This window comes from Haliaeetus leucocephalus, unplaced genomic scaffold, assembly GCF_000737465.1.
Source record: "Haliaeetus leucocephalus isolate CR32 unplaced genomic scaffold, Haliaeetus_leucocephalus-4.0 Scaffold450, whole genome shotgun sequence".
Lineage (NCBI taxonomy): Eukaryota > Metazoa > Chordata > Aves > Accipitriformes > Accipitridae > Haliaeetus > Haliaeetus leucocephalus.
The window spans coordinates 6846541-6858699 of record NW_010972886.1 but is presented as its reverse complement, the minus strand read 5'-3'; positions in this window follow the sequence as shown (position 1 = coordinate 6858699).

Below are 12159 nucleotides of genomic sequence, written 5' to 3'. Positions count from 1 at the left end.
CCCCCCCCCCCCCTTTTTATCTTCCTATTTCCTCTTTCCTCTTCCCTTTACTCTTTCTGTTTCTTGTGCGCCTTGCATTGAAGATTGCCAGTCAAGGGCACATCCTTTCTTATATAACAGTCTAAGTAAAATAATGATTGGCCAGTGCTTAATAGAACTGTAGAATTTTACTGCTCGGTCTTAAGTGAAAACACAACCTAAACAAATATAGCTAACAGAAATACTTAACCTTCCACTCTAACACATCAGATTCTTAATGTATAATTGGTCCTGTGCCGGTCAGACAGAGATCTCGCTTTAAGATATCATCCCAGAGTCTCTAGCTTTAGGTCTTAGAAATAATTGAGAAGTTTGGTAAGTCTATATTACTAATACTGGAACTTTGGGAAACTTGAGTTATGATTCAGTTCATTATTCTACATCCATTTAAATGAATGTCCTTTGTAGTCTGAAAGCTCCCCAAATCCAAAGCCAAAGCAGTTTTGTCTAAGACAGTCTTTGATATTATAGTACATTGGTCTCATACTTAAGGATGAGCAATATGAAGCTTACAGGAAGGGACGAGATCATTTATTAGACCAACTAGTTTACTAAGGGAAAAATGAATGAGCTTTTTGGGTGCACAATTCTTCCTTTAGATACTAAAAAAAGATATCTTAATAATACCTTTATCTCATTGAAAGACACAGGGAAAAAAGTTTTAAGTTTCTCCAGCTTGTAACAGTAGAAGTTGTTTGAAACCTCAGTGAATACTTACGAAGTGATATTTGTGATCTGCTAATAGCCACCTTCCCTTGGTACAGAAGTCTGTTCAGGAAGACATGAGAAATGACTTGCAGGTTGCGGAGGTGAGGCTTATAGAGGTGGCAAGATTTTTAAAGAGATGAATGGGTGTAGTTTGGGGGAGAAGTAAAAATTCAGGAACATGAACTTAGAAATCTTCTTAAAGGCTTGTGAATAATGACACCAGTCTATTATGGGCAGAAGTTACCTTTAGTGCATGCTGTAGGTCTGTCTAGGCATTTAAGCAGCGAGTATGTGTAATTATTTTCCCTCTGGGTGCTATTGCTGTATGTGCTCTCTGGGATGTCCCATATATTTTGTCTGTCTAAGGTACTTTCAAAAGCTCTTTTTTAAATATAAGACAATTCCATATTCCTGATGGGATTAAAAAAGCAAGATAACTGTTTGTCTGTGGCCTCTGCAAAGACACATACGTATTCATAAAGTAAAAAATATTCAGGCTTTAAAGCTCACATAGTAATCTAGGTTAAAATGGCTAGACTTTTGTCAGGGAGAATGTTCTGCTACTTGTGATGTTACATAAACTGCCTTTTTGGGAGCATGGAATGACTACAATTACAGTCAATAATGTATTGAACATTATGGCTGAACTATACTGAAGTTAAGCTGCATTTGACAAAGTCAACAAGTCAAGAGACTACAGGTAACTCTTTCCTTCCCTCCTATATTTGAGTAGTGGTAAGTGCAGACATGCTGTGAAAGTGCAGATAAAGTGTATTTCTCTGCAGGTAAGCTCAGTGGTAGTTCTATATGAAAGATACTTAGGCTGTAGTTCTGATATACGGCAGCTCTGGCTTAAACTAGGCATGTTCATTTGTAATGTGATGCATACACAGGGAGTCTTCCTGGCAGTGGATTCAACGTTCAATGTATTGTGTTAAAAGTTGTAGTGTTTTATGCAAACACATTTTTACGTAAATGTGTATATACACATAAATATATATTTATACAATTATGCAGTAATCTATATATAGTCTATACTACTTGAGTATATCTATTAAGCACTGTATTCAAGGAATAGTGGAGATGTTTTATACATTAAGCAAACTAAAATAGAAAAAGTATTAGTTGAAGCTTCATCTATTTCTTGAACTATTCTTGTTAGTGTCAAGTAGTCAGAGAATTACTGCTAGTGTACACTAAGTAATAGTGACATCAGAATATTGTAAATACTGACAATTGCTTGCCAGTATTATATGGAGTGTGGAGGAAAAAAGCACTAGCAGTCAAAAGGCTAAAATCCAAGACCTTTCATTTTGTGCTTGTCAATCAATACCTAGCACCCAGGTAACTAGCCCGAAGCAGGTATGCTTGAAACATCATGCATTTTTCAGTTCTATTTATGATGCAGTTTAGAATGCTTACTGCTTTGACCAGCAACTGGGAGCTTTCAGACCACCATCAAAATGCCATTTTGCTGTTTTGCAGCATCAAACCAGTAATTCTTTGATTATCTAAATCCCATTTAAGCATCACACAATCATTTAGTAAAATCAAGTTGGAAGAGCTTTTGTATCAGCATATGGGTCTTCCTTAGTATGCTAGAACATTTTTATCTAGGCAGGAAAATGAAATCTGACCTGCTAAATATTGTGTGCTTGTTGGAAAGAAAATGGTGTTAGCAGAAGGGGCCTACCATTCAGTCATGAGAGAAACAGAAACATGAATGCTGTGTGGCTCATCTCACTCTTAACTCTTTACCAAATAAATGAGCAAGTAAGAACAATTGTGTTTAAAATTTTTTGACCTCCTAAAGAAGGGGGACCTGGATTTATTTTAGTGCCTCAGGCAGAAAATGATGATAGGCACAGACAGAGCTGAAAAGCAGTTGTTCTTTTCTGAGAAGTAGGGACAGGACGAATGGAAGGACTCAAGCAACCCTTGTATGGCCTGGTTCACAAACATATACATTGCCTTTCTGCCAGTCTACAATGTTTTCTAAGTGCAGAATGTAATTAAAATTTGCTTTGAAGATATTTTGAAGAGCACGCCGTTTTCACAGATAGATCTGTCCTTAGCTTTTCTGCTCAGTTTTTAAAATATGTATACATTTTAGTCTTTATTTTGAATAGCTTTAATCAAAAGGGTTGTAATTTTGAGGTTTGTGACTTGAGCCTGTTTTTTCCTTAAAACCCTATTGCCTTGCAGTACATACTCCACACATTGGAACAATAATGTTATTTTCTAATACTATTATTTTGCTATGATGTATTATACTTAACGTTTATGTGTGAAGTTCACTACTACTGAAATTCTTGAAGCTGCAGTGTGTACGTTCAGTGCTACATTGTGCCTTTGCAGTAAGAGTTATTATAATCAGGAGGTGTGGTTACTCTGAAATACAATTCTGTTGAAGAAGTATTTGTACATTTTGAGGTCCTGGTCAATTTATCAGGGCCAGTAGTCCATGTTACCATCTATCTACCATCTGATCTATAATTTCTTTACATTAAAATATGATCTATGTAGTTTCTTAATTTCAGCTGTTATGAATAATATAATTTTCCCATATATTTCTACAAGAATTTCATGGTGTCACTTCTTTTTAATGTATTTTAAAATACAGTAGTATATTAGCTGTTGGAAGGAAAAGGTTTCTAACAGTCCTTCAGTGTTATACAAGGTAGGTTGCACAGATGTCTTTCCGTTACTGCAATTGCAGAGTTTGTCCCATGTCTTGTAGATGATGTAACATGCTTAAATGTGCAAGTGGAAGGATTGAAACTTCGCAGCAAACAACCTGAATGTTTTACTAGAGGACCTAATCTCTGTACTTTGCTTTCCTCACCACCTGGCTTCACCTTGACTCAAAACATCACTGCCATACATATGCTAGAGGACTAGATGTATTATTAATTTCAAGTCCCATTTTTCATTCTATGTTCGCCTAACCCATAGAAGCTGCTATGCATTATGGAATAATACAAGTAGGATTGTGCCATATGTGTGTAGATGGGATATTACAAACTGTGGTTCTGCTTATCCAGTATAACTTAAAGGCACAAATGAAGCATTGAAGGCATCACATCATACTGTAATATCTATAAGTGCGCATCTGATGTATGTATGCCACCCGAGTAAAACATTTCATTTACTGTTTGGAAGCATTTCAAACAATTTGTACATGTTATTTGCATGTCATAGTCAGTGGCCTTGCTGTGAAAAAGTCTTCTAGTTTTAAGTGTCCTGAGATGTCAATTGTTTTGCTTTGTGCAATTATTGAGTGATCTGCTGGTGTTTAGAAATGTTACATAGAGAAAATCATTATTATATAGGTGATGAAATATTTAAGGGAAGAGATGGAAGATTAGAAAAGAGCAGAAAACAAAATAATTCTAATTTTTCATAGCGAAGTGCTGCATATATTGCATCCTTGAGCAAGCTGGCTGGCAAACATAATTTTAATCTTTGTGGTTTATTCAAACTACCACACTGTGCTCAATATCTTAAAACCCCCACAGCTTTAGGTAACTAGAACACACTTGTACTAAGTATTCACCAAATACCTTAAGCATTTTAATACTACCAAGAATAAGACTGGTTTAGGTTTAAATTAGGTTAAAACATAACGACTGATAGTGATTTCCCTTAAAGATGGATAAAGGAGGGTAATCGTTCTCCATGCTCTGGTACAATCCAAATAATCTTCACTAACTTGAAGGTTGACTTCTGTGCAGTACAGGAAAGGATATACGATCAAAACGTGAGGGTGGAAGAGAGAGTCCTGAATGAATAGGAAAAGGCACAGTGCTGCCAAATGCTGAAATTCACTATCTTTTCCATGTGTAGGTGCTGACTTGCAGTCCAGGTCTATATGGCATCAAGATTCCTGGCCTACTGCTCTGTTTGTCTGTCTGTATTGTTCTTCTGGATGCAGATGGTTAAAGGAGGTGTCTGACAGTGTCTATTTTTTATGAAATAAGTCTCTCACTTCTGATGTGAGGACTGAGCTTCTCTCTCTTTTCAGTCTGAGATGTTTCAGTCTTGTCTCCAAAGAGGACATTCTATGCATCAGAATACAGACAAGGCTGGTGGGGGTTAAGTTGTGCCTCTCCTGTTAAGTTACGCCAGGTCACCAGTCAGTTGAAGAGTACAAGAGTGTTAGGGACAACTGGACTATGTTGTCTAGTAGTAAGGCAACTCATCTGGCAAACAGACTAGATCTCCTATCTACTCCTTGCTCCCCATGCTTTTTTAATACAGTTACATATTTTATTCACTGATTCTGTAATGAAAAATACAGGGGTGCTCACTTAAATGAGAGCAGGACTTTATGACTCCCTTCTGACTACCTGTGCCTTCCACTGTTGCATCCCATAGCACTCCATGTGCATTTGCAGAGTCAGGCTGCAGAATTCACCTAGTTCATCCTGTTATGCTTGACAAGCAGGACATTCTCCAAGAAGAAAGGTAGTTTTGATTTTCCATTGCCTGGTAGAGTCTTCAGTCTTGGACTGTGGAATATAAAAGGTGGTCACCACAACCGTACCAACATTTTTGGGTGCAAATTGCTGCTGTTGTAATGGTCCTGTACATGTGGCAAGCTCACGGCTCAACTGTAAGATGAGACCTCTCATTCGGTCACAAGGCAGCCTACTTGTGAATCATAAACAGACCATGAAGGTATTCAGTATCTGCTGTATAACACAGTGTATATTTATTATATTGCAAGAGACGGAGGAAGAAAAATAAATCTTGGATCATAAAATAACTAATTTCTGTGAAAGAAATCAACTGTAGTAGCAATTACAAGAATGTTGACAAACTGTTGGCAAAGCTGATGAAGCATACAAAGCTAGTTGCTCAAGTACTTCATGTAGGTTGGAAAGATTTGTGTACTATCATATGTCTTTAGTCTTTACTGAAGTTTATTATAATTTACAGTATTGTTTGTCTGCTACTGAAAAGCAGGAATCCATTTCTAAGCAGTTGAAAATGCATAAATGAAGAAAATCTTATCAGATTCCATCCAGTCATTTGGATGAAAGAACAGAAGTGTAATTTCAGAATCAGTGTATTGAAGAAAGAAAATAGAACCAATGTTGGATGAATTCTACCCAAGTATTTTAAAGAAGATTATACTGACAAAAAAAATCTCAAATTTGTCCAAATTATTTAACTGTAATAATTTGTGTTTCTTGCCAATTCTGTTAACATATTATTTTTTTCACACAACGTTTTAGTGTGATCCATAGTAATGTAATCATTAAGAGTTCTTGTGTGCCTTTCAGAGACCCTGGTCACCCTGCTGTGAAGATGTGTATAGTTCCTATGAAGGATTTTACCTTTTTTATCCTTGGATCTTTGCCAGTGCATATGATCTTGTTAATGGTTACTAGATGGCATGGGCATTTAGGAAGTAAGATTCTCCTTACTTGTCTGTGACTTCGTATTGTTCCTTAAACAAGTCATTCTGCTTGAGATGTATTCTGCAGCAAAAAAATGTGATAGAGTAACTAGATAGATAAACACTGCAGTGTTCTATTGGTACGACTATGGTACGTCTTTCAGAATAGATGAAGGAGATACATAGAATGACCTGTGGATATGGAAAAATTTCTCAGAAAATAAAGAATTGTGGAAATAACCCCACCCCCCAAAAAAAGGAAATCGAAACTAAGGCACTCATTGCGAAACCACCCTAAAATTTGGAGATAATTCGAACAAGTATTTGGAGGCTGAGAATATTCTGGGGTATAATACTAAAAAAAGGAGTATTGAAGGGAGACAGAAACTTTCTATTGAAGGATTTCAACACTTCTCCAACTATTAAACATCAATATTGAGTTAGGGATAGGGGAGAATTATTCCTCATTAATTTGGTATGGAGCTTTCCTCCATCTTTCTGGAACACATAGTGATCATTATATCAAACCTCCTGTATTACATGAAATATGAGTTTGATGCAATAAAGCAACTCCTGCATTCCTGCAATCATTTTAATAATGAGATCAGGTAGCAGTCAGATGAAAACAGCTACAGCAAACTGTTGAAATAGCTTCTAAGCTCTGCCTCATATACACCTGTTGTATGAATAATGTTTCTTCTGGTGGAATAGTCTGAAGTCCCTTACGAGGCTTGAGGCATGATGGAAGACTGCACATCCCCACCCACATAATTTGCTTTGATCATATAGTTTACTTAAAAAATAACAGCATTCAGTCTGTTCTAAAAAGGCTTTGCTCCTGTGATTTATGTGCTGTGTGTTGTCAGTAAACCTTGAAGACAGGAAAGCTTATTTGATGGGTGCTAAAAATATTAAAATGCCTAGAATGTTAAATGAATGCTAAATGTTTAATAAAAAGAGTTGGGGTTTTTTTCATTTCTGTAACAATGTTACTTTACTTCTTTTAAAAAACTTAAAATAGCCCTTATAAGAGGTTTTGGTTGCTGAGCTGGAAACCAAAACTATCTCTAGTTTTCTAAAGAACGTAAGTTGGAAGAACCTGTTCCATTACATTCCCCTGCCAGCATGGCCTAATCATCATCTGACTGTTAGGTTCAAGACACGAATTTTTATTTTCATTCAGTATTTAGGCTCTTTGACTTACTGAATGTTAAAGGAGCTTATGCTGTCTTTGCCTTGTACAATGTCAGATGATTTGAAACTGTCTTTTTGTTACACAACTCCACAGGTTAGCTCTCAAATGATAATGATCTTCAGTCAGTACTATTCTCATCTGTTTTGTCTTAGAGAGGAAGAATTTCTTAGGCTTTATCTAAAGCATCACAATTGTATTTTAAAAGTATTATGGAATTACCACCTTTAGATGTGAGCTGTAAATGAAGAGAGGGTATGAAGCATAAAAAGACCATGAAAAGTGGGCAGTACTGACTGAGCAATTTAGACAAAATGAAGTAGTTCCTGGCAATCAGAAGAAAGTGTCATAAGGAAGTTAGGTAGGAAGAAAGGAGGGGATGAATAAAAGGAGAAAATAAATTAAACCTGAAAAATTGAGGAATACATTGGTTCTAATTTGAATAAAATGTAATAATTCTATATGTAATAAATAAATTTTATAAATTTCTTTAGGAATACAAACCAACAGGATATACCTAAAGGCTAAGAGAAACTGTTTGTAATACTTTGTAAAGTTAGAAAAATAGAGGAATGAATGTACTATTCAGACAAGAAAGCACCAAAATGCTTTCCCTAGAAAGCAGAATTGACCCACAGAGCGGCACAGTAGAAGTCAGTACTCTTGTACAGAAATTAATTTCTTGCACTTGCAAGTCGACTACCCAGTTTGCAGCTAATGTCAACCATTCTACCTTTAAGGAAGCTACCTGCCATATCTTACTGAATTTAATTTTGAATAATATGAGCTTAATTTTTAATAATTAATGATTCCTCAGAATCAATAAATGTGTGGTTACTTAGGTATTAAGTGGCATAAAATATCCTTTTGCATTAGAGCAAGACAGTGGATGTTCACATATCATACCAGTTACTTATTTTCTATTTTTCATAATCAGTTTGAACAAATAGGCCAACATAAAAAGAATTACCTTCTCACAAAACTTGCAATCTTGTCAGGATGCAAAGATCCCACGGATCCCAAGCTATTCTATCACTTTGTAAATTCTTTGGAGAGCTTCATAAATTTTCTAACCGATCTTGTATACACTGGTCATTTTTCATAGCAGTTATTGCTTTTGTTTTGTTACAGAAATTGTTATACGCTTACACAGACTTGTATCAGGGACAAATATAGCTTGTTACATGGTAGTGTGAATTTCATTCTATACAGTTGCACTGACCCACACCAAGAAGAGATGGGGAGTAACAGAGGTGGTGTTACTTTTTGCACTGCCAGTCCTTCACTTCTGCTAGGGTATTTTTTCTCTCTCAAATTGTGAATTTGAGCAAAACTCAGCTGATTCAGAACTATTTAGATATTGTGTCAATGGAGAAGATACACGTAAGTAAAGCTTCTGATATTAATTCAGCAGCATGCACTTGGAAGAGCCTTTACACCTGCTTTGAGAGTAATCCAGAATCTAAGCTTTTGTTATCTGTTTTCCCCACTCCCCATCTATCCAAGTTTATATGAAGTTCTGGAAATGTAATCAAATTTCTGTAAGTGAAACCCATAAAGTGGAGTTGTGGGCTGCATTATGTTAACATAATTTTATTTAACTGCCTCACCACCTTCTGGTGGCACTGTGCTGTTAGTGGGAAATAATAAGTCTGTATTAGAAGACTGTCATGGCATTGGGCTCAAGAAGATTCCTTTAATAAAGAAAAATTGCAGAGTTCTGACTGTTCCACAACAGAAATATAAAACAAAAAATTGAAGGGGTTCAGGAAGGGCTGTTAGAGTTTGGAAGGAGTTTGATAGGACTTCTGGAGGAAAAGGGAGTTGGATCCTTGTTTGGAAGTTGGAATTAGAAGGCAGAGGAAGGAAGCCATGTGACAGTCTGTAGGGCAGTCTTATCAAGGGAAGTTTTTATATTTCTTTTGTGTTTGAACTCAGCGAGCTTTTTCTGGGTTTCACATTCTATTCTTAAACTGGATGTTATTTTTGATTACTATTGTGCGCTTCATGCAGATGAACAGTGCTTTAAAAAGAAAAACAAAAAGAAATATCATAACTGAGAAATGAGACAGTCCAGGTGCCTTTTATCAGTATTTGAATTCTCTTCTGTTGCAGAGAAACTGTATATGACAGCCTTCATAAAGAGGCATTTTGCATTTGGATAGCCTTCTTGTAATTGCATCTGAATGGGTTAGTGAATTATGCTCATGAGGTATGCAGTAATGATCTGTAGCAGAACTGCATTTCTGTGGCAACTACCTTAGGAATGGGTCTTGTGCAGTATGAATGCACAAGTTTAAGTTAGTTTTGGCAGAGTAAAGAAAACTCCCTTCTTTTCTTTTTTTAATGCAGGTGGTAGTATTTCTTTAGGTCTTGCTTCTAATCATTGTCACATTGAGCTCTTAAGATCTTTATTCCATGTGAAAATGTGGACACACAAAATCACTACTACCAACAAGCAACAACAAAAGTAATTATTTTCTAAATATGACATTCTTTTTAATCCTGTGGGAGCTTTTAAAAAGGTATTTTAAATTCATTACCAGTTGTAGATCACTGGTTGATTTGTTTGTAAGAAAGCTAGAGGTAATATGGGTATCCAGGTTTGTCTGTCTCTGTTCTTATCTTCTCCAACATATTGACTTCCTTTTGGGGATAATCTTGTGTTATATTACTTTTTTTTTTTTTTTTAAGTGTCTGAGGCATAGCTTCATTGCATGTTTTAAACAATTTTTCCTGGTTGAGAGCTGCTGTAATGTTGGGGCAACTGAGTTTGGAGAGGCAGGGCAGAGGCCAAGATCCTGTGTAGCTGCAATGAGGATGATAGCAATGGGGATAACTCCTGAAGGATGGATAAATGTGTATATAAATAAATGTGCATGTGCAAAGACACACACTGGCATACACGTGCAACTTAACTCACAGTTCTAGGGTTCTTTCCCAGTTGCTGTTTAGACATAAAGAACTGTGCTTCTGCATTCACACAGGAGAGTTCAAAAGCCTAAATGAGACTATTTGCAGTCACTTGCCAATCATTTGAGGCAATGCTGTACTAACGATTGAATATATTGTGCTATTTAGTACAATTATTTCTGCATTAGCTATGCCAGGGAGGGAAGGCCTTTTTTCCTGTTTATAAAATGGATGCAGAGAGTTTTCCTTGTGGCATTGTTAGCTTGAAGTACAGTGTTAATATTGCTGTTAACTGATTCTCGTTTATCCACAAAAATCTGTAGTTTGAATTAAGAGGTGCTTTAAGCTTGAGCAAGTCAGCTGCTTGCAAGTTATCGGCTGAACTTCCAGTTCTGCTTACTCTGTCTAATAATGCAGTGAAAATTATATCTACAAGCCTGAATAAGCACACAAGCATTGATTGCTATTGAAATCTGTTTATTTATAAACTGGAAGCCTCTTGTTCAAGCTTGGCCTAGCTACTAGTTTTGGGCCTGAGGGCTTTAAACCACTCAAATGAAGATAAGCGTGGCTAGTAATTTACAGTATCTAATGTTTCTGGGTGCCTCCTGTGAAAGGATACATGATTAAATTAGACTTCTGAGTACCCTAATCAGCTTGTGGGGTACTTTTTGCATTGAAGTATAAGATACACAGCAGCTAGTATAGGGGAATGCTGAAGCAGGATAGGATTTCAGTCACCTCCTTTTCAGAATGTTCTGTTGACTAAGCCCTATCCCTTTGGATACAGCCAGTTCATGCTTTTGTAAGATCCCACGGCAGCTCCTTCTACACTCCCTCTGGGGAAGAAGGGATTCTAGACCCTCGTATCCTGATGAGGTTCAATATATTCCTCCCTCTTTTGGTTTCTTACCTGTGTAGGGTAAGGCTGTGGAAAGAGGAATTTCCTGTCCCTCTTAATTCTTGTTAGAGGAAGGCTTACAGGAGAGAGCAAATCTCCAGACCTCTTCGTGCCTTTCTTATCTTTCGGAAGCGCTTTTATGACAGGGTACTGCTGTCTTCTTGTAGTAATTTTGTACACCTTGATGGACACCGTTGTTTTAATTTTCTCAGCTTATCTAGGAGCCATGGGGCCTTCAACAAAAAAGATACCATGATTCTTTGGTCCTCTGGCTTGTGAGAGCTTCTGGCAGAAATGCAGGTGTGACAAATTTTTAGATGACTAATTTTACTGATAAAAAATAGAAAGGAAGCTGATAAAGATGGGTGTTGTTTGGCCTAAGTTGCAGTAAGTGTTTTTTGGACCTTGTGCAGACTTTCACGTGTTAGGGGTCTGGAGTTCAGTTCCCTGCTCTATTGTTATTTCATTAAATTGTGGGCTAGTAGCTCGATCTGTTTTTCATACGCATGTCAGGTTTTTCTCCCAAAGATTTACTACTGTAAGTGCCACAACCATGTACCCATTAACATTTTGTTGCAGTTTTAATTTTTAAAAGCACTCCTATTAAACACATTCATCTAGATTTCTTATTACATCTATTTTAACTATACTCACTTTTCAGAGTATCCATCAAACTAAATGATTTTTGCCCCATCATTAATTTTAAAAAATTACTTTTATAGTGCAGAGTTCTTTTATCTACCCCACTTTAAATTCTTAATGGGCACTCAGATTGTATGTACTTCTTTTCAGTTATAGCTGGGTAGAAATGCAGAAGCCCTAAGAAAGTAATAGAAGTCTCTTAAAACCTCAGTAACTCAAAAGTTTATAAGGTTTCTTATCCATGCAAATTTTCTTTGTGTTTTCTTTCATTTTTTTTTAAGGCAGCATATTTACAAAATTACTTTGAGTGGGCTGTTATGCTAAACTATGCCATTCCTTCAGGCTTATTGCCTAATTTTG